At 39.5% G+C, this 21,391-nt stretch overlaps 1 long non-coding RNA gene across 1 annotated transcript; it reads left to right on the forward strand.

The window, feature by feature from the left end:
• The first annotated feature begins 690 nt into the window (after window positions 1-690).
• LOC144337943 (uncharacterized) lies at window positions 691-21,214 on the forward strand. Its single transcript, XR_013411599.1, has 6 exons — window positions 691-1,317; window positions 4,781-4,883; window positions 7,237-7,366; window positions 17,561-17,756; window positions 20,419-20,516; window positions 21,141-21,214. It is a non-coding gene; the product is annotated as an uncharacterized LOC144337943 (long non-coding RNA).
• The last annotated feature ends 177 nt before the right edge of the window (window positions 21,215-21,391 follow it).

The raw sequence follows: 21,391 nt of genomic DNA on the forward strand, positions 1-21,391 counted from the left end.
AGAATGTCTGGATAATTCCGAACTCCATATTTGCTTTTCTCTTTGGCCTCCACAATGCTTTAAGACTGAAAAACATTCAAGTCTATTTCTCTGGCTCTTAGAAGATGCGTTCCACTCAGATTCTCCAGTTTGCTGGGCTAACTCAGTAGGTTTTCCTTCTCTCCAGAACCTCCCCCAACTTCAATGTATAGCTGATTTGATAACTATCAAATGCCTTTTATTATATTAAGCGTTTTTTTTTTTATGTTCCTGGTGAAAGTGTTGATCTAATACAAATGTGTTTTTCAGAATTGGATATTTGGTTCCATACTTCAAGCTGTGGAATTTGTTAGAATCTAATTTCTAGAGAAGCCACAATTATCTGTGTCTTCAAACTGAGCCCCAGAAACCTGAAGGCAATTTTCTTCTAGGTCTTGTGGTTTCACTTGGGTACCCCTCAAATGAACCCCCATTTTGCTACAAGGATGGAAACCCAGAGGAAGCCTGTGATTTTCAAGAATGCCGTCTGGTCCCTTGGCAGCTTCACACCTACATTCCCTCTTCAGAAAGAACGCCTAGTTCCATATGTTCCCCCAGACGGGAAGCTCTGTCCAGGGCCTCTTTCCAAAAGCAAGTATAATTTCCCACACTGAGAGTTTGGGATTTTTTTTTTTATTGTTGTTTCTTTAGGCTTTCATATAAGTCATTTAAGGTAAGCTCTCCGAGCAGTTTTGAAGTCTGTCATTTGAATGCAAAGCTTGAAACAACACTGGATGCTGGGAGTCAAGAGTAGATTCCTCTCTCAAGGCCTTGGTTTCCCCATCTTTCCAATGTGGGCCCTTGTCTAAACCCTTTCACCCCTAAGATGACATTTGAAAATTCCATTCCCTCCTTTCAGCAGTCAACCTGTCTGAGTTCTCATGCCTAGATTCTGCACTCCCTACACCCTCTGCTTCTGCCACATCTCTCACTCTAGGTAACTGCAAACTGGTTTCTCCTTCATTCCGTCTTTCTGCATGCTATGGTTTGAATGTGTCCCCTCCAAAATTCAGGTGTTGAAGCTTAATGGCCAGTGTAATAGGATTAAGAGATGAGACCTTGAAGAGGTGATCAGGCTATGAGGGCTCCTCCTTTATAAAGAGATTGGAGCCATTGTAAAAAAAATCTTTATGCAGGGTTCAATTTTCTTGCCCTTCTGCCACCGGCCATGTGAGGATCTAGCATTTCTTCTCTCAAGAGGATGCAGCAACAACACGCCATCTTGGAAGCAGAGGACAGCCCTCTGCAGACACCAAACCTGCCAGCTCCTTGCTCTTGGACTTCCCAGCCTCCAGAATTGTGAGTAAATGGATTTCTGTTCTTTATAAATTACCAAGTTTATAGTGTTTTGTTATAGCAACACACATGGATTTAGATACCACCTCAAACCCATTCCTTAAAATTGAAGCAACTTCTATGTAATATTCCTAAAATACACACTTAAGTCATGTTCATCTCTCAATCTAAAATGTTTCAGTATTATATGCAGTGCTCTTTTACTTTATTGGTGTGAGTGTAAGCTCACTGCAGTTTCCCTAAAACAAAATTTGGCAATGTAAACTATTAAAAATGCACATATTCTTTATCCTGAGATTCCAATTTTCCTGACTTACCTTCAGAGGTAGTAGTCAAGTATATTTGTTACAACATTGCTCACCACAAACCCTGGTTAAAAAAAAAACTAAATGATTGTTACTTAATGCTGTTTAAATAAATTATGCTTACTCTAGCAGGAATGCCATGTGGCTTAGCAAAAACAGAAACAACAACAACAAAAAAACAAGAGATGGATGCTTAAATGCTTTTATGGTTTAATTGCCAAGATATTCTTCAAGCAAAAAAAAAATCAAATTAAAAAACAAGTTCTAGGCTGGACACAATGGCTCATACCTGTAATTCCAACAACTGGGGAGGCCAAGACAGGCAGATCACTTGATGTCAGGAATTCGAGACTAACCTGGTCAACATGGTGAAACCCCATCTCCACTAAAACTACAAAAATTAGCCAGGTGTGGTGGTACATGGCTGTAATCCCAGCTACTCAGGAGACTGAGGCAAGAGAATCACTTGAATCCGGGAGGCAGAGGTTTCAGTGAGCCAAGATCACATTGCTGCACTCCTTCCTGGGTGACAGAGCAAGACTCTATCTAAACAACAACAACAAAAAAAGTGTACATAGGATAATCTAATCATTTATATGTTGAAAAAATGTGACAGGAAAGTATGTTATATACTTTTTCATGCATGTTTTATCTGTTTTTTTTTTCCACACTGAAATGTGACCTCCATGAGTGCAAGGACATTGTCTTCATCCTCTTACTCCCTGCTCTATCTTCAGTATGTAGGCATAATAAGTGTCAATAAATAGTTGCTTAATGTATCAAAGAATAGAACCTGGATGATAAAGGCTCTCGAGTGGGTGAGAAACTTGCTTTGTATTGTTTTCCCCACAAATTCTAGAGTAGGGAAGCTCCAGTCAGGCTGAATCCCCTTCCCACCATGCTACCTGACCTCCGGCCACCCCGACCTACTTGCTCTGTGCTAAAAACACAGGGGTTGACCACAGCAGGAAACATGTACTCACTCTGTCTCCTCTACCTCTGATCACCTTCCCAGCCCTCCCACTAAACTCCCACTCACCTAGCTTTAATATCTGACTCCATTATTTTAGTTGCAAACATACTTGCTCCTTTCTCTAGATTTCTTCAACCTCCCAAAGTATCTACTTCTTAACCATGACTGAAGATTGCCATTTTTTTACCTGGACAGAGACCAACTCTTACTCATCTTCACATAAGGAGACCAGAAGAGTACCCAGAAAACAGTGGATGCCAATCAACGTTTAAGAATTTAAAAGTTTTGGCCGGGCGCGGTGGCTCACGCCTGTAATCCCAGCACTTTGGGAGGCCGAGATGGGCGGATCACGAGGTCAGGAGATCGAGACCATCCTGGCTAACACGATGAAACCCCGTCTCTACTAAAAAATACAAAAACTAGCCGGGCGAGGTGGCGGGCGCCTGTAGTCCCAGCTACTCGGGAGGCTGAGGCAGGAGAATGGCGTGAACCCGGGAGGCGGAGCTTGCAGTGAGCTGAGATCCGGCCACCGCACTCCAGCCTGGGTGACAGAGCGAGACTCCGTCTCAAAAACAAAACAAAACAAAACAAAAAAAATTTAAAAGTTTCATTATACTAAATAAGTGGAGACAGCCCAAATGTTCATTAACTGCTGATTGTATAAATAAAATGCAGGATATATACATTCAAAGAAGTGTTATCCAGTGCTAAGAAGAAATTAAGTGCTGGCCAAGCACGATGGTTCATGCCTGTTATCCCAGCACTTTGAGAGGCCAAGTCTGGTGGATCACTTGAGGTCAGGAGTTAGAGGCCAGCCTGGCCATATGGCAAAACCTTGTCTCTAGTGAAAATACAAAAACTAGCCTGGTGGGGTGGCACCAACTGTAATCCCAACTACTGAGGGGACTGAGGCATGAGAATTGCTTGAACCCAGGAGGCAGAGGTTGCAGAGAGTCGAGATCCTGCCACCGAATTCCAGACTCCATCCCCCCCAAAAAAAGAAATTAAGTACTGATACGTTCTGCAATGCTGATGAATCTTGAAAACATAACATTAAATTTAAAAAGCCAATCAAGAAGGACCACATATTATATAATTGTATTTATATGAAGTGTCCAGAATAGGGAAATTAATAAAGACAGAAAATAGATCATTGAGTTCCTAGGGCTGAAAGGATTAGGGGAGTAGAGGCTAAGGAGTGCCTACTTTCTTTTCAGGAAATGGAAACATTCAAATCAATGTGGTGATGAATGCACAACTCTGTAAATATACTAAATGCCATTGAATTGTACATTTTAGATAAGTGAATTTGTCTGGCATGTAAATTATATCTTAATGAAATTTTTTAAGTTTTGAAAATAGTGTGAATAAATGAGTGAAGGAGTGAATCATGAATAATACAGGCTAATGGGACATTCGTTAAGGTAGAAGTATAGTATCATTTGAATTTGTGTCCCCACCCAAATCTCATGTCAAATGGTAATCCCCAATGTTGGAGGAAGGGCATGGTGAGAGGTGATTCAATCGTGGGGGGTAGACTTTCCCTTTGCTGATCTTGTGATAGCGCGTGACTTCTCACAATATCTCGTTGTTTAAAAGTGTATAGCATCTCCGTCTTCTCTCTTCCTCCTGCTCCAGCCAAGTAAGACATGCCTGCTTTCCTTTTGCCTTCTGCCATGATTGTAAGTTTCCTGAGGCCTCCCTAGTCACGCTTCCTGTACAGCCAACAGAACCATGAGCCAATTAAACTTTTTTTTTTTTAATAAATTACCCATTCTTGGGTAGTTCTTACAGCAATGTAAGAATGGACTAATACGAGGTAAAAATTCTCCCTCACTTAACTCCCTATACCTCCCAAAACAATGCCTCCAAAATTATTGACTTATTGATAAAACAGATATCAACAAGTCTGTTGTGTGTCTTCACAATGCTAGGCACTGGGGATAGAAAAGTGAATAAAACAGGAATATTCTTCTTTATCATATAGCTAATTGCTCAAGGTGATAGTCTAATATTTAACAAAGCGTTTCACAGAAAGGTTTATTATTATTATTTCAATTGTATTAAACGTTACAATATCGGAAGCACCAAGAGAGTATAAGGATATTGCTTGTCTCATCCAGACAAGGCCCCCAAGGTCTGGTAATTTTCATGCCTAATACCACCCATGTGTCTGGACATTTTCTAGGAACGTTTCCTGGCTTCACCTTCTCACAAACCAACTGAACTTTTAGTAAAAGAATGACGAGATGGGCAGTGTATGCTTGGAGTCTCCTGTCCTGTTGCTGCAGGTATGAATAGCTCTACATGGGGTTCTGGGGAACACCTGCGGATTTAGTCTGGATACTGCTCTTGGATCCAAATCGCCAAACCCGCCTTCCCATGCTCAGCGACATGATAGATAGCTTTAATTACACCAGCTTTAGAACTCTTCCAGGCCTTCACTGATGCATTTCATTTCCTTCTGCTATGGGCCCCTGATGCCTGGTGATATAACTCAGCGGAAGACATTCCTAGGAGGGATTTTGAAACCTAAACCTCCAACTCTGCTGATGTTGCAGGTATTGACTGAACTGGGCTCCCTGGACCTCCTTTCTTAGAGTTGTGATTCAGTTTCAGGAGCTCATGAAAATCTGGGCAAGCCAGGCTTGGACCGAAACTCCTGTATCCCCATCATCTGCGGGACAGAGTCCAAATTCCTGCTGTGGTGTAAAGGGTCCTCTAAATCAGGCATTTGCACATTGACCCCTTGCACAGCCTTCGCTATTCCACTCACTGTCCTCATCTTTACCAGCACTTTACCAGCAGCATTTATTAAGCCCTCACTGTGTACTACACATTACACTGAACCCTGTGCTTGGATCGTGTCATCTCAACGCCCCAGTAACCCTTTGAGGCCAAAAGTGTTCTTATCTTTATTCTACAGAAAAAAAATACGCATACATATTTATATACACGGAAGGGGAATAACTTTCCCAAGTCTTACAGCTAATACGTGGTAATACCCGGATTTCGACTCAGGCCTTCCAACTGTGATTTTAATCACCTCCCTATTTCACGTGAGCAATACCAAATTACTTGCAATTCCCCCAGTGTGCAGTTTTCTCATGACTCTGGGCAGGAATGGATCTGGTTTTTGTAGGGCTGAAAGCGTATACAGTTTTGGAGTCCCTCTACGAGAAAAAAGAAGGCAAAAGTAAAGCACTAAGGAAAATTTATATATTAAAGTGACACTTATTTCAAATACTAAAAAGATGGCATATTGCAAGTCTTAAAAAGCTAGTAAAATTCACAAAAATCTGCAAAAAGGAAATATTTCTGCAATTTTCTGTTTGGCATAGATAATATGATTTTCCTACATATTTTTGTGTTTCTATTTATCGATTGCTTCTTCATATGCCAAAAATTGTGTAATATCATCTTCTACAAGGAGAATAGAAGGATCGTTTAGAATTTCCTCAAGGGCAGAGGTTGGTAAACTGGAGGGTGAGGCCAAGTGCCGTTTTTGTGAATAAAGTTTTATTAGAACAAAGTCATGCCTATTGATTTACCTATTGTCTGTGGCTGCTTTTTTGCTACAATGAGACAGAATTGAGTTCTTGCAGTAGGGAATGTATGCCCATAAAGCCTAAAATATTTACTATCTGGTCTTTTGCATAAAAAGTTTGCCAACTCTAGTGTGATGGCCTCTGAAGGAAAGTCTTTAAAAGTAAGGTGCTCCAAAACTTAGCTCCGTTCACTTCCCATTATACACTTTGCAGTGTCTAGGAATGTCCTCCCAGTCCAGATTTCTCCTTTGAGATTTAACACAGGTGTGTCCTCCCCCAGAAAGCACTCCCTGGGACCTCCTCATCATTTTATAACTAGGGCCACCCCTCTGTCCTCCCACACTCCCATGCGAACCCCCCTTCTTTTATTATGGAAAAATAAAAAAAAAATTTCTCGAAACTTCCCTCCAATTGGGCCACATAGATCATATTAATTTACCCTCCTTTGAGGAGGATGCAAGGATGTTGGTGTGATTTGACCAGGGATAAACACTCGAAAGCTAAAACGATCCACACTGATTTGGAAAGGTTGACGGATATGGCTAGCTGACTGCCTCATCTCTGGTCCATCTTTTTTATTTAGCAAAGGAATGTGATTTTGTAGAGAACAACACTGCATAAGTTCAAAGATTCCATTTTTTAACCTCATGGACAATTCTGGTCAATAAGATCTAAGTGGAAGTGTTGTGTAGGATTTTTTAAAAGCTGTCCAGGCACGTTGGCTTGTATCTGTAATCCCAGCAATTTGGAAGGCCGAGGCGGGTAGGTCACTTGAGGCCAGAAGTTTGAGACCAGGCTGGCCAACATGGTGAAACCCCATCTCTACTAAAAATACAAAAATTAGCTGGGCGTGGTGGTGGGCTCCTATAATCCAACCTACTAGGGAGGCTGAGGCAAGGGAATCACTTAAGCCTGGGAGGCGGAGGTTGCAGTGAGCCGAGATCGCACCAGTGCATTTCAGCCTGGGTGACAGAGAGAGACTCTGTCTCAAAAAACAAAACAAAACCAAAAGGTTAACTATTGAAAGCTGTCTCAGCTTAGCAATCACTCCTTCTCTCATAACCACTCTTCCTTCCTTTTGCTTCTAACAATATAGATGTGATGGCTGGAACATCAGCAGTCATTCTGGACTGTGAGGAGAATTTGTGTATGGAAATCAGTGTTAGGATTAACAAAGTAAAAATATGAAAGCTACCCTGGATCTAAGCTGACCCTGTGAAGCCACTGTAAGTGTTCTAATTACCTATCCTCAGACTACTCTTATGTTAATGAATAAATTCTTGTGTGATCAAACCACTATAGATGAATCTCTATTCCTAGCAATGAAATGCATCTCCTAAATAGGTGAAAAGACACAATTCTGCTGGGCGCAGTGGCTCACACCTGTAATCCCAGCACTTAGGGAGTATGACGTGAATGGATCACCTGAGATCGGGAGCTCAAGACCAGCCTGACCGACATGGAGAAACCCTGTCTCTACTAAAAATACAAAATTAGCCATGCATGGTGGTGCACGTCTGTAATCACAGCTACTCGGGAGGCTGAGGCATGAGAATCACTTGAACCCGGGAGGCGGAGGTTGTGGTAAGCCAAGATTGCACCCATGCACTCCAGCCTGGGCAAAAAGAGTGAAACTCCAAAAAAGAAAAGAGAAAGAAAGAGGGAAGGAAGGAAGGAAGGAAGGAAGGAAGGAAGGAAGGAAGGACGGACAGAGAGAGAGAGAGAGAAAAGAAAGAAAGAAAGAAAGAGAAAGAAAAGAAAAAAGGAAGAAAAGGAAGGAAGGAAGGAATGAAGGAAGGAAGGAAGGAAAGAAAGAAAGAAAAGAAAAGAAGGGCACAAGTCTTAGATTATTTAATCAAATAGAGTGAGAAGTGAGAAACACTTTGGGACTATTAAATAAAATAAACATTAGATTTTTGTCATATGATTTTGCAAATTAATGATAATTGACCTTAAATGAGGCACTAAACAGATTGTGTTATGAGAGAAGTTATCTTAGAATATGTCTTAATCAAGACAATGTTGGTTGGTGCCAAATAAGAATTCTAACATTTATGTATTTAAGCCAAGAAAAAAAAAAAAAAAAGAGCATGTATTTGTACTTGTAACTGGGAAGAATGGTATTGGATCCAAGGAATCAAATAGTCATTACCTTTGGTCTTTCTCGCTTCCTATGCAAATGCCTTTTCCACGTTACTGGAAAATAGGAAGCTGTAGCTAAAACAGCTAAGGCCTAGAATATTTTCATTTGGAACCCAGAGGAAATATATTATTTTTCTCTGCCAGTGTCCATGCAGAAAAATCCCAGAGAAGAGCTCTGATTGGTCAGTGAGGATCACAAGCCCACCAATTGGTAGGGGTGAGTATGGTAACTGTGCAGTCTTGGTCACATGCTAGCCCATGTGGTCAGGAGACAGAATATCATGTTTAGCAGCCCCTCTGGAATCACATCAAACATAAAGTTAAACGGATAACGGTAGATGAAGTATGCCCCAAAGGGATGCCTTACTCAAAGACGTGGGTTTATTCAAAAACCACAGTGTTCACTCTTTAGAACCTGTCTGTCGTCCACAGTAGACAGGAACATAGATTTGAAATTCCCTGGTGTAGATGATCTTTGAGGTGGTGGCTGTTGAGAACAAGAGTCAGTCCTGGTTTTTGTCTTTGGCACATGGAAGACACCCTATAAATGAATGCTGGATGAATAGGTGTTTAAATCTTCACCAATAGAAGCTTAGTTTTGTAATTTTGTAATAAGAGAATTAGTAACCATTTGCAGACTGCCTTGTAAGCCAGGATTTGTTCTCATTTAGTCCTTCAAACAATTCCACATTGTGATGACTTAAGTGAGGCTTAGAGTCATCCAGTCACTTGTCTGGAGCCATACTGAACTGGAGTAAGATTCAAACTCCATTCTTATCTGGATCCAAAATCCATGTTTTTCCTTGGCAACGCACTGCCTCTAAAAGTAATCGAGGTGGTATATCTTACTATAGAACTATGCATGTTTTTCTTCTCAAATCATCTTGGAGATCATCAGCACCACAGATCTGGTTGCCCATAAAAATCAACTTGGGTGCTCACACTGACTCCTGGGCCTTGTTCCTGGTTACTTTCATTTAATATGTGTTGAGAAAGATCTGCATGCAAATCTGTATTCTAGCTACTACTATAAACTGTTACAAGCAAGCAATATTCATAGAAAATGAAACAAATGCTTATGTATTTACCACCAAGTTTAAAAATAAAATGTATCCTGGATGATGGAAGTCTCCATTCTACCCCTCTCTGATTTCATTACACCTTTCCCTCCCCGGCGATGGTGACTTTTATTCTGAATTTTATGTTTGCTATTTCCATCTATGCTTGAGTATGATTACTACAAAGATGTATGTCCACATGTAACATACAGCAATGTTCTGAGTATTTTAATGTTGTATACATGATATAACTTTACATAGTTTTCCACATTTTCTACTCTTACAACTGTATCTTTTGAGATATAATCATATTGATGAAGATAGTACCAGGTCCTTTGTTTGCACAGATATATAATATTCTCTTGTTTGAATTTATCAGTTTATTTATCCACATTTTTATTGATGGGCATCTAAGATATTCCCAAGTTTTGACTTTTGCAATGTTGCAGTGGACATTTTTGAACATATCTCCTTGTGCACAGGCATGATAGTATTTAAAAAAAAAAAAAATCGTACTCCAAGGGGTGGAAATACTGGGTCGTATGGAATGGTGAATCTGTATGTTTTTCAAAATGGCTCAGATTATTGTAATGGGTAGCCAAGTTAAAGACATTTAACCAAAGTTCACTAGAAACTACGCCGACTCCAATACGTCATATTTCATTGTTTGTCAAGCTTCAACTTTCAAATGACATTCCTTGGGATCTTGTTAAAATGCGGGTTCTGATTCAATACCTCTGGAGTGGGGTGTGAGGTTCTGTATTTCTAACAAGCTCCCAGATAATGTCAATGCCGGCGTTCCACAGGCCATATAATGACTATCAAGTTCTACCCGAACAAAAATTAAAACTTATTCTCAACAAAGTGTACTAAGCACTTATTATGGGTTAAGGGCAAAATATATGGGGAAGAATAAGAAGGGTGAACATGCATCCAGTTTTGTCTGGGATAGTCCCAGTTTATGCCTGGACTCTTCATGGCCCTGTTTGAGTGACCAACTTCATAGTCATCCTAAATGAGACAGTTTATGTGTCTTATGCTCTAACTAGGAAACCTTAAGCAATCAGTAGCTTGGTCAAAGGTAAACTCTCTACTGCATGCAAGAAATTCTAATATCTGAACTGGCTTCAGGTTCAGCCTCTTGTGCCCCTGCACAAGAAATTGGGAGCTCCAGCTGTTCTTCTCGGGAAGGTACTCCTATCAACTCCAAATAATGAAAGAGCAAGAAGAAAATCTGGAATACTTTGGTATTTCATAAACTTTTCTCCTTCCTAAAATGCTATGGAATTACTTGATTTATACCAAAAAACACTACCACATGGGGATGCAAACGCTAAGCCCAAACAGATGCAATGGTTACAGGGCCATGAAATGTCACTGAAGGCATCGTCATTTGGATTTTGATTATAACAGGATTAGATTAAACAGTTTTGAAGAGACTGCAGACACATCTCTAATATCCTCCGCCCTGCTATGGCTGCTTTCTTTGCATACCCCAGGAAAATGAGTGATTTTTTTCACTCCCAGCTAACCCTTCTTTAACTTTGAGATGTGCTTCTCCAAGCTAAAGGAGAAAGCAATTCGAGAAAAAAATAAATGTGGGCATCTTGTAGCCTTCACTTCAAGTCCTCATCTGCAGGAAAGCGGGGATACGTGCCCTCGCTCTGGCAAAATCCTGCTCCTTGCCTTGCAAGGAAGCGGGATGAACACTTGGCTTGGAGTCCAATATCTGAACTCAGCTTCCAGACTACCTCACATGAGCAATGTGATCTTGGGAAAGCCACTTGCCTTGCTGAGCTCCCAATTCAGTGGCATCTAGATGTTATGGTTTGGATATTTGTCCCCTCCAAATCTCATGTTGATAGGAGATCCCTAATGTCGGAGATGCTTGGGTCATGGGAGTGGATCCCTCATGAAAGGCTTGGTGCCCTCCCCATGGTAATAGGTGAGTTCTCTGTTAGCTCATGCAAGAGCTGGTTGTTTAGAGGAGTCTGATACCTCCTCCTGTCTTGCTCCCTCTCGGCATATGACACACCTGCTCACACTTCAGCTTCTACCATGAGTAAAAGCTTCCTGAGGCCTCATCAGAATCTGAGCAGATTGGAGCCATGCTTGTACAGCCTACAGAACTGTGAGCCAAATAAATCTCTTTTCTTTTTCAATTACCCAGTCTCAGGTACTCCTTGATAGCAATGCAAAATGGACTAATAGACTATAATAGAACTAATAGAACAGAAAATCATTCCTTATGGGAAGAACCTCAGACAAAATCATGTTTCAGATAAAGATATGTACAACGAGAAACACACATGAATTTTTCACTGACACAGAGCCAGTGTGGGTTTATAGAGTTTTGCCACAAAAAAAATGTATGTGCACAAGCTGTCAAATGTAACTAGTTATAAAAATTGAACTTGTTATAAGTGCATCTTAGCTTTTACAGTTCCAGTTGACCTTTATTAACTTTGAAAGAGGTACAACATTATAATAGATAATGTGATTATCCATATGCCCTAAATATTTGATAGGAATAATAATTTTATTTTTTTCAAGTGGGCTGGATGCAAATGCAAAATTTCTAGAAGGGTAATAGCTCCTCAGTCCCTTTATGCAATAATTATTGACTTCTTGTGTATAAGCAGGCCTGAAAGTAATGTTTCTTTTTAATTAGTTTCCTGATGACTTTCTTTTTCTTTTTAGATTAAACAATGCCACAGATAAACTTTTGAAGCTAAAGACTCTTTAATGGATATGATCTGTCTGCCTTTCTTTTTCTGACTGTATTCATTATAGGCAAATCAATGAAAATTGATAAACTCGTGATGGAAAAAAGGATGTATTTGTATTCATTACAGAGGATTGAAGAAAATAATAAAATGAAATGTTGTTATAGTGAGATATAAACCCAACCTACGGAATTGTTCAATATGAGAATAGCTAGATACATTTCATTACCATGATAGGAGCAGCTCGGAAGCGGAAGCCAATAATTTTAAAAGTCTTGAACACAGGGTTATGCTGACTATACAGTTCAATACGTTAATTGACAATAAATCCTGCTTGCCTCTAAAAGGCGCTTGACTAGTCATTTTCAAGATGGTCATGATTTTTTATGATGCGGAACTTTTAATTTACAGGGATGATAAAAATAGATTTACTTTCAGCCACTTGTATTTGATTTAATTACCTAATCAACGATAAATCATCTACTATTGAAAAAGTAATTTAACATAGATGATATTTGGCTGTCATATTTTTGGGTTACTGCTAGGGAGAGTTTGGTGAGTGGAGAGGAAAGAACCTGTGGCAGTGTGAATTTTCTACACTTTTCTTGAAAATCTGCAAAAAGTCTGCAGAGTTGAAATCAGGTGACTTGGCTCCACCTTGGAAAGCAGTCCGTTGTCATTTGTCCTACTTATTTCTTAAACAGATACACCATGGAAGGGTGTGATAGTGTCATCATTGTGGGAAAAATAGGGATTTGATTGTTCTTTAGCATTGTTCTAGCTCTTCTATGCTGTTGTGTCAACCCTAGTGACACGTTTGATGTGAATCTAAAATAGTAGTTAAAATTGACTATGGAAAATAGTGGCTCAGCTCAACTGAACCTTTTAGATTAAATGCCTGATTGATAGATGATGGTTATTTATTATTAAAAAAGAAAGGCGTGGTTTCCTGGAATAATTGGAGGCCCTGAAGCCCCACTGACAGAAAATCTGCTAGAATGTTTCTTTCCAGGCTTGGTCAGACAGCTCAGACACTCCCCTTTTCTATTTGCCTCTCTGGGAAATTAAAGTCTGCAGCCCTTTGATGACCATATGCTAATTACTAGCCACTTGCTTCTAAAAGGCAGATCTTATCTTGTCACTTGGCTGCTCAAAACTTTTTAATTTGTTTTCCATCAGGCTCAGGGTAAAGTCTAAACTTTTAGACAAAGCCTCTTCTTAACACTTAAGACTCTTTCTACACTAACACTGTACTACATGTTCCAAACATTCTGAAGGTCTTTCGTTTTCTGCAAAATTATGATTTATTGACTGACTGGCCAGACGGAGGGATGGATGGGTAGATGGATGGATGGGTGGGTGGATGGATGAATAGCTGGAGAGATGGATAAACAGATCAGTTAATGAATGAACTCCCAATTTATTTCATAGGGGTATTTAGTTATAGTCCTTAAAATACTTTCCTTTAGTCTAAATCATTCTCTACTTGCATCTCAGACACATGCATGTGTCTGAATCATATTTACTCACCAGGTGCTGAGGTAGTTATGCCCTTTGGTGATGTTTAACTTCACTCATGGTTTTAACCTGTCATCTTGGATCAGCCTCTGGGAGGCCTCGAGGGCCTGGTGGTGGACATCATTTTCCCTGATTCATGTTACACTTAATTATCTCCCTCTGACAACCAGGCACAGATTTCTAGTGTTTTTCTCTTGTCGTTCTTCTATTTTTTTTTTTGAACTCAACCCTTAACACCTACCTATTTTGGCTCAAATGGAGGGCCAAGATGAGTGACAACTTCCAAGTGGAATCAGTCAATAGATTTTCAATTTCTAACACAACACTCTTCCCCAGGTTTAGTGATGATCTCCAGGATTATTTTTTTTCCCAAACTTCATATTAGTTTTGCAATAATAAAAATGCCTTATGCAAAAAAAAGTTAATAATTTTTGAAGCTGTATAATGAATACAATGGGTTCATTATTCTATTCCATTTGCATGGATGCATAGAATTTATTCTTTTATTCTGTTGAGCTCTACATATTAAAATGAGCAAAGATATGAAACTCATGATACCTAAAAGATGTGTGTGTTTATGTCTATTATTGAAAGAAAGATATAATAGCCCAATTATATTGTAATACAGAAATATTATCCAAAACATAATTATTTTCACTTCTAAATGCCTTACCCCAGTCCCTGAGCATAGGCCCACATTTTTAGAAGATGGCATTAATATTGCCCATATCATTTTATGTTCTGCTTTATTCATTTCATAGTTGATCAAAAATATTTTTCGTATTTCCACACAGTTATATGATAATTTTTAATATCTGCATAATTTCCTATCACGTTGATAAAACAACACTGAGTCCATCCATCCCCTATGGAGGGACATTTTTATTATTTCTATGTTTTTGTTGCCATTGCTGTCATTGGAGATAATGTTACAAACCCTAATAAAAGATGCTGAATATAGAAGGTCTTACTGAAAATTTTCATCAATTTTTCCCTTTTCCAAAGAGTATTTGATTATCTCAGAACTCATAGTGTCCTTAGTTTCTGTTTTCATTTTTTTTCATGGTTTTCACACTTACGGATCATCTTTCTTAATATTTTGTAATCGTCTCCTCTCTAACTTTAACCTTAAGGAGCATATTAAATACTGCTGGCACAAGCACGCAGGTCTGGGGTCAAACCAACCTGAACTCCAATGCTTTATCCAACCAGTTAATAACTGTGAGAACTCAGAAGTGTGATTGACTATTTCTAGGTTTCAGTGTTCTCACCTGCAAAATGAGAATCGTACAGACGTCATAGGTTTATTATAGAGTACTTGAAGAAAACTTTTGTTGCTACTCTTAATATTTTTGTTATTACTGTATTTTGTTTGAATAGCCTGCAAAAGTTGAACTCAGAAAAAACAGGACCAGGTCTGAAAACTGTAACAGAATTTTTTTGTTTGCTTTTTTGGTTTGGTTTATTTGTTTGCTTGTTTTCTTTCCAATTTCCATTTTCATAACCAGAGAGCACTCTGCTGGCAAAAGATCAATTTTAGGGTATCCTCATCTAACTGGCCATACTAATCTTCCTCTGAGAAGTCTTTCCCTAATACCACACAATATTCATAAAAATAAATTTTAAGGCCAGGCGTGGTGCCTCACGCCTGTAATCCCAGCACTTTGGGAGGCCAAGGCCTCATGGGCGGATCATGAGGTCAGGAGATTGAGACCATCCTGGCTAACATGGTGAAACCCCGTCTCTACTAAAAATACAAAAAATTAGCTGGGCGTGATGGCACGTGCCTGTAGTCCCACCTACTCGGGAGGCTGAGGCAGGAGAATCACTTGAACCCGGGAGGCAGAGATTGCAGTGAGCCAAGATTGCACCACTGCACTCCAGCCTGGGTGACAGAGCAAGACTCCATCTCAAAAAACAAATAAATAAATAATTTAAAAATAAATGGCGACTGGCCTAATGAATGAGCTTCCCTCATTTTTCATAATCATGGTGATTCACTGAGGTGGTTTTGAAGTTTTCCCCATTGTTAACAATTTTGCGGTCAATAATTTTGAGTAAAAAATATTTCCTTCAAAGGAGGATTATTTCCTCAGGACGAGTTTTTACATTTGGAATAACTGTGTCAGACAATTTAAATTTGACTCATTTTGAAATTATGCTTTTCTAAAGTTTCTGCATTGGGAATAACTGTGCTTTTCTAAAGTGCTGTACCAATTTTCTTACACCAGCTAAACCTTTTTTGGTTCAGTAATAACTAGAGGAAAGAGGATAGAGCGTCCAAAAATAATGAATTCAGTTCATTTCAATAAGACAAGATTCATGTTCTGGGAAATGTCATAGGTGCATATGTCTTCTTTTATATTTGTTGTTTCAGACTATGTTTGTATATCAAATAACCAAACAAATGTTTCCATGGTAAAAGTATTGTAGCTTCTACTTAGCAACATATAAGCAAAGATACAGAAATTAATCTGGAAAATGAAATTATGATAGGGGAAAAAACAAAAAGAACATTTGCTGTGCTAAAAACTCAACGGACTGAGCAAAAATACAATAAATCTTGATTAGGTTCAGTCTAATTTTGTCTTCCTTTATGTATCTCACAAATGTTAGCCGAACAGCAGATTGCTTAAAATAACATTCTGCTTTTAAACTTTTGGGCTTACAGAAATCTTTGCTTGTGGTTGTTATTATTAAGAAATAGTGATTTCCCTTTAGTCTTAGTTATGAAGTTGTTCTAGATTAGAATGCCAAAGTGTGGGACTGTCTAAGCTTGGAATTCCCTCCACCATCCTTTCAGTCTCTCTCTCCCTCTCTCTCTTCCCCCCAACCTTCTCCCTTTCTCTCTCCTCTATCTCTCTCTCTTTCTCTCCTTTCCTATCTCCCCACTTCCCAGGCAGATTGCTTCTATTCTGTCAAACGTTCATTCACCTTTGCTAATGAGTAGCTAATGGGTTTTGGCATCGTGTGACCCACAGGGATTGACAGGGCTGTTGGATCATGGGATGGCCTGGTGTGCTGTGATTGTGCCTATGGGATCCTTAAATCCAGCCCCAGAGCCATTTCCTAGTTTCCCCAATAGTTTCCTGGAACATAGGGTGTTTAGAAATAAAGCTCTATTTTAAAACCTCTGATTCACCACTTTATCTGGCTAACATCCTTCCCTCTTGGAATTGATAACATGTTGACTGTGAGTCATAATGGTAACTTCCTCATGAACATCTGATGTTGTGAAATTAACAAAGTCGAGAACTCCCCAACAGTTGAAGCCAAGAAATGAATTATAAAAATGTACTTCAGTCACAATACCAGAGAGAATCCGGTTATGAATTAGTAACAGATGGGAAAATACTATTCACTTCCAGTTTTACATAAATGTCTATAATGCTTGTTCTGATCATAAGTTTTTATTTCTTCCAGAGCTTCATTATGGTTCTAGCAAGATTCACCATTAAAAAATATAATAAAAAGCGTGGGTTGGGTAGATGCTATTTTTCTTTCTTCCCTCTCTGCTAGTTAAGCAAAAAATATTTAAAAAAATAAAAGTAAATAATTCAGGTGAACAATATACATATCATTTCATTGCTTACTTTTTGCTTTACAAAACAAATTATTATGCATTTCCTCAAACCAATTAGTCAAGGGTATTTATTTTTCTTTTTTTAGATTTGCATCTATGCTATGAAAGGAAACTGTTAGCTAATTAAATCTCTTAACTCCCTTTTTTCTCCATATTACTACAGCTCTCACACCACCTTTAAAAGTAAAACATACTGAGTATTTACAGCAAATTCCTGACATAAAAAGTGTCTATGTGAACTCACCAACAGTTGAAGCCAAGTGGTTAGATCATAGACAAAGAAAGAAGATTAATGCTCTTTGGTGTTCAGTTTGGTAGAGCCCTGATATTTTTCCCGGTCTTAATACTAATATCAGGCACAAAACATTAGCCTTCTTGGATTTCTCCCTACAGCCTCCTTCCCTGGAAAATTACCACCCACATTCTGGACCTCTTGACTGTCATCTTTGCTGGTGCCCTAGCTAGTTTCCCTGAGTTGTCTGGGGTCAAGGTTGAAGCCCTGGACCTGGATGATCCTCACTTCCAGTAGGCTGAACCACGTTGAGTCAGCTGTCTACTTCTGATCTTGAATGGACTGCAATATTGTGAGGTATGGGATCCGGCTACCTGAGGGAAGTTCAAGGGCAGATGATATAACCTTGAAGTGTGGAAGATCGGTCCTCCATGGAGTGAAACTTGACCAAAGGGAAACAGGGGATAGAAGAAGCTAGAGTAATAAATTCCTCCTCGTTTCTCTTTTATAGACCCTTCTCCTAATTGTAGATCTTTCTTGCAACACTCTTCTGTGAACATCCCTTCTGCTGGCCACCAGGCTTGCTCAGCATACCTGATTTGCCTCTGTGCAGCACTTACAAAGTAGTGCTCAGCAGTGAAATGCAATGCACAGCATTACCTCATATCTTTCCCTGCCTTCCCTTCGTTTCCCCCAACAACCGTCGTTGTCCTAGGCTTTCAACTCTCAGAGTATCATTACTGTAATCCTTGCCTCAATCTCTGCTTTCTAGAAATGCCCTCTTCTACTTTGGGCATCGTAATTATTGGTACTGTCCCTTTTCACTCTTTTAAGTGGTAGGGACAACTTCTTTCCAGAAGAGAGAACTTTGGGAAAAAATAAAATAGAGTGTAGTAAGTTGAATGGTGGCTGTAAAGAAAGATAGGTGCTGATCCTCAGTACCTGTGAATATGGCCATATCTGAAATAGAGACTCTGCAGGTGGAATTAAGGATCTCAAGACCTGATAATGCTGGGTTTAGGGTGAGCCCTAAATCCAATGATGGGTGTCTTTATGAAACAGAAAAGGAGAAAATACAGAGAGAGACACAGAGAGCAAGGGGCCTGTGCAGCCACAGGTGGAGAAACTCTAAGAACTGCAGCAGGCACCACGAAGTAGGAGAGAGGCAGGAGATAGATTCTCCCACAGAGTCTTCAGAAGGAACCAACCTGGTGACACTGTGGTTTCAGACTCCTAGATTCTAGAACTGTGAGAGAATAGGTTTCTGTTGCCTTAAGCTGCCTGGTGTATGGTAATCTGTTATGGCAACCCTGGAAACAAATACAGAGAGGATGAACATTTACAGGTTTTCTTTTTTTCTTTCTTTCTTTCTTTCTTTCTTTCTTTCTTTCTTTCTTTCTTTCTTTCTTTCTATCTTTCTTTCTATCTTTCTTTCTTTCTTTCTATCTTTCTTTCTATCTTTCTTTCTTTCTATCTTTCTTTCTTTCTTTCTTTTTTCTAATGAGAGAGGAACTGGGCTTGCTTTGATTCATGCTTGTGTTTATGATTTGGAAATTATCCACATTCCTCGAATCCCCTTTCAGATATGTACTTCTTGCAAGCAACAGTGGTTGGATCATAGACAAAGAAAGAAGATAAATGCTCGTTGGTGTTCAGTTTGGTAGACCCCTGGTATTTTTCACAGCCTATAAACTCTCGTTTACTCTAAGACCTACTTCATGGATGCTTTCTCGTCACCTGCCCTCTGCAGTGGACTGAGCCATACGTCCCAAGCAGAAAGTCTTTCTCCAACCTGGTGAACTCCGATTGACCCTTCAAGAACTAGCCCAAATGTCATCTCTCCTAAGACGCCTTCCTGATTTTTCCCAGTCATTGAGCACTCACTCCCTCTTCTGTGCTCTTGAAGTGCCTGTTCTTTTAGAGCACTATTCACCCTTTACTGCAAATGTAAATATGATTTTTCATCTCTTCCACTAAACCAGTGTGCATTTATTTGTGCTCAGGGTGGCCCATGAATTCCTACAGAAAATAAACAGCGGGTCTTGTTTGCAAGGCAGGATGCTTAGTGCAGTGTCTAAGAACAATTCCAAATTCAGGAATTATGTTCCTCTCATATCTTTTTCATTCTAGCTAAGCGGCTTACTCCCCATAGCCAATCTTCCTTCCTAAAGGCAACACTTTATTTGTGAAAGTGCTTTAAAAAAAAAAAAAAAAAAAGTGTGGGGGATATAGGCATTATTTTAGAGAGACTTTCTAAAGAACCATAACAAGTCTATTTGAATCTTTTATTTGGTATTAACTAGATATTTTATCATAAGTGAGCAGGGAGTTTCTGGTTCACTAGTCTTTATTGCTTTCTTGAATGCATTTCAACCTTTTCCATAGTTCAAGACCATATAATCCCCAGTCCTTTTTTCCTTCAAATTTTAACTCCTTCGCTATGTTCCTCGTAACTCCTCCTGTTAACGTCTCTCAGAATTCATCGCTGAGCTGTCACCTTGAATGAAGATATGCTTTGAACTCATGGTGAATTGTGCCTTTTAAATAGGACCGTAACAATGGGAGTAGTTCAGCTTGGTTCACCCTTAGTCAAAAATACTTGTTCCAAGAATTTTTTTCTCCCCTTCATTCAGAGTAACCTGAGGGAGCCCTGCTCTGTAGCAATGGGGTCTATAATAGGTTTATCTTAGGAGGAGTTCTAGTCCCTGATCCTGGAATAATTAAGGAATGTTCTTGATGTCCCTTTTGAATTCCTGCAAAAGGGCACAGTGAATATTCACTGCAGTTTCCTACTGGGTATATGTATATATTATATATACTTTTTTTTTTTTTTTTTTTTTTTTTGCCTCTGTTCTTCCAACCTATTCTGTTCAACATCTGGCACCACTGTCTTCCCCAGGCTCATCTCCTTCAACATATTTTGTGCTTTAACCGCAGAAAACTGTTTGGAACCTGTCTCTTTGTGTCTGCACATCCCATCCTTTCCAAATGGGATGACCTTTCTCTCTTTTTGCACCAGGAAAACTCGTCCTCAGCAATCAGAAAGAAACTTCCCTTCACCATAATGCCTGATGACTCAGAGGACATTTTTCTCGCCCTGAAATAATCTATTGAGATGTGAGTCTGTTCTTTGTTTCTTGTGCTCTAGGAAGCTCTAATAAATGAGGTACACTTTTTTCTCCTCCATCAAAAGACAGTGGCTGAAACTTTCTTTCCTGAATTTAGGTGTCTAGCCTGCATGGAGCTGGGGTTAAGGTAGTACAGGCATTCTTGACATCCCACCAAACACACGTTAATGAGCACTGTCTTAAGTGATTCTGAGCAGAGCAACTGCTTATTGTTGTCTACAGAGACGTATGCTAAGGAGTACAGAAAAAGGAAAGGATCGATTCTATCACAGGAATAGCAGGGTGAGGGTTTATGATAAAGCAAAGCCTGGTTTGGGAATGTCAGAGTGTAGAGAAAGCAGTATCAGGAGATAGGCACACTTTAAGTGGAAATAAAGGAGGCAGGAAGGAAGCTGGAAAGCCAGGAAATTAAATTGAAGGTGAGAGAGGTGAACAAGCCTAGATCCATCTGTAGAGTTCCTAAGGTTTGAGTCAAGATCCAAGTCTGTTCAGCGATATACGGTCTCCAGTTCTATAAAGGGATGGGTCAGAAAATTACCATTGTGTGAATGTTTAATCTATGCCCAGCACAGTGTTAGGTAATTTGATGACAGCATTTCATTTATTCACCAAGTGACCCTGTGAAGGATGTATTATTAAGCACGCTGCTCAGAAAAGGACACCGAAGCTCAGAGAAGGCCTTTGAGAATCAAAATGTGAGTTCAATTTCAGTATGTCTGAGCGTAAAGATGCTCTTTTTAGTCTACTAGGTCATCTCGCCTTTTGAAGCCAGGGATCTAGGCCATACCTGGTCTCATATAGGTATTGTCCCAGTGGTATCAGCCTCTACCTCACAGGAGAAGGAACCCAGGACAAATAAAGCCC

Source organism: Macaca mulatta, chromosome 20 (assembly GCF_049350105.2).
Source record: "Macaca mulatta isolate MMU2019108-1 chromosome 20, T2T-MMU8v2.0, whole genome shotgun sequence".
NCBI classification, from domain to species: domain Eukaryota; kingdom Metazoa; phylum Chordata; class Mammalia; order Primates; family Cercopithecidae; genus Macaca; species Macaca mulatta.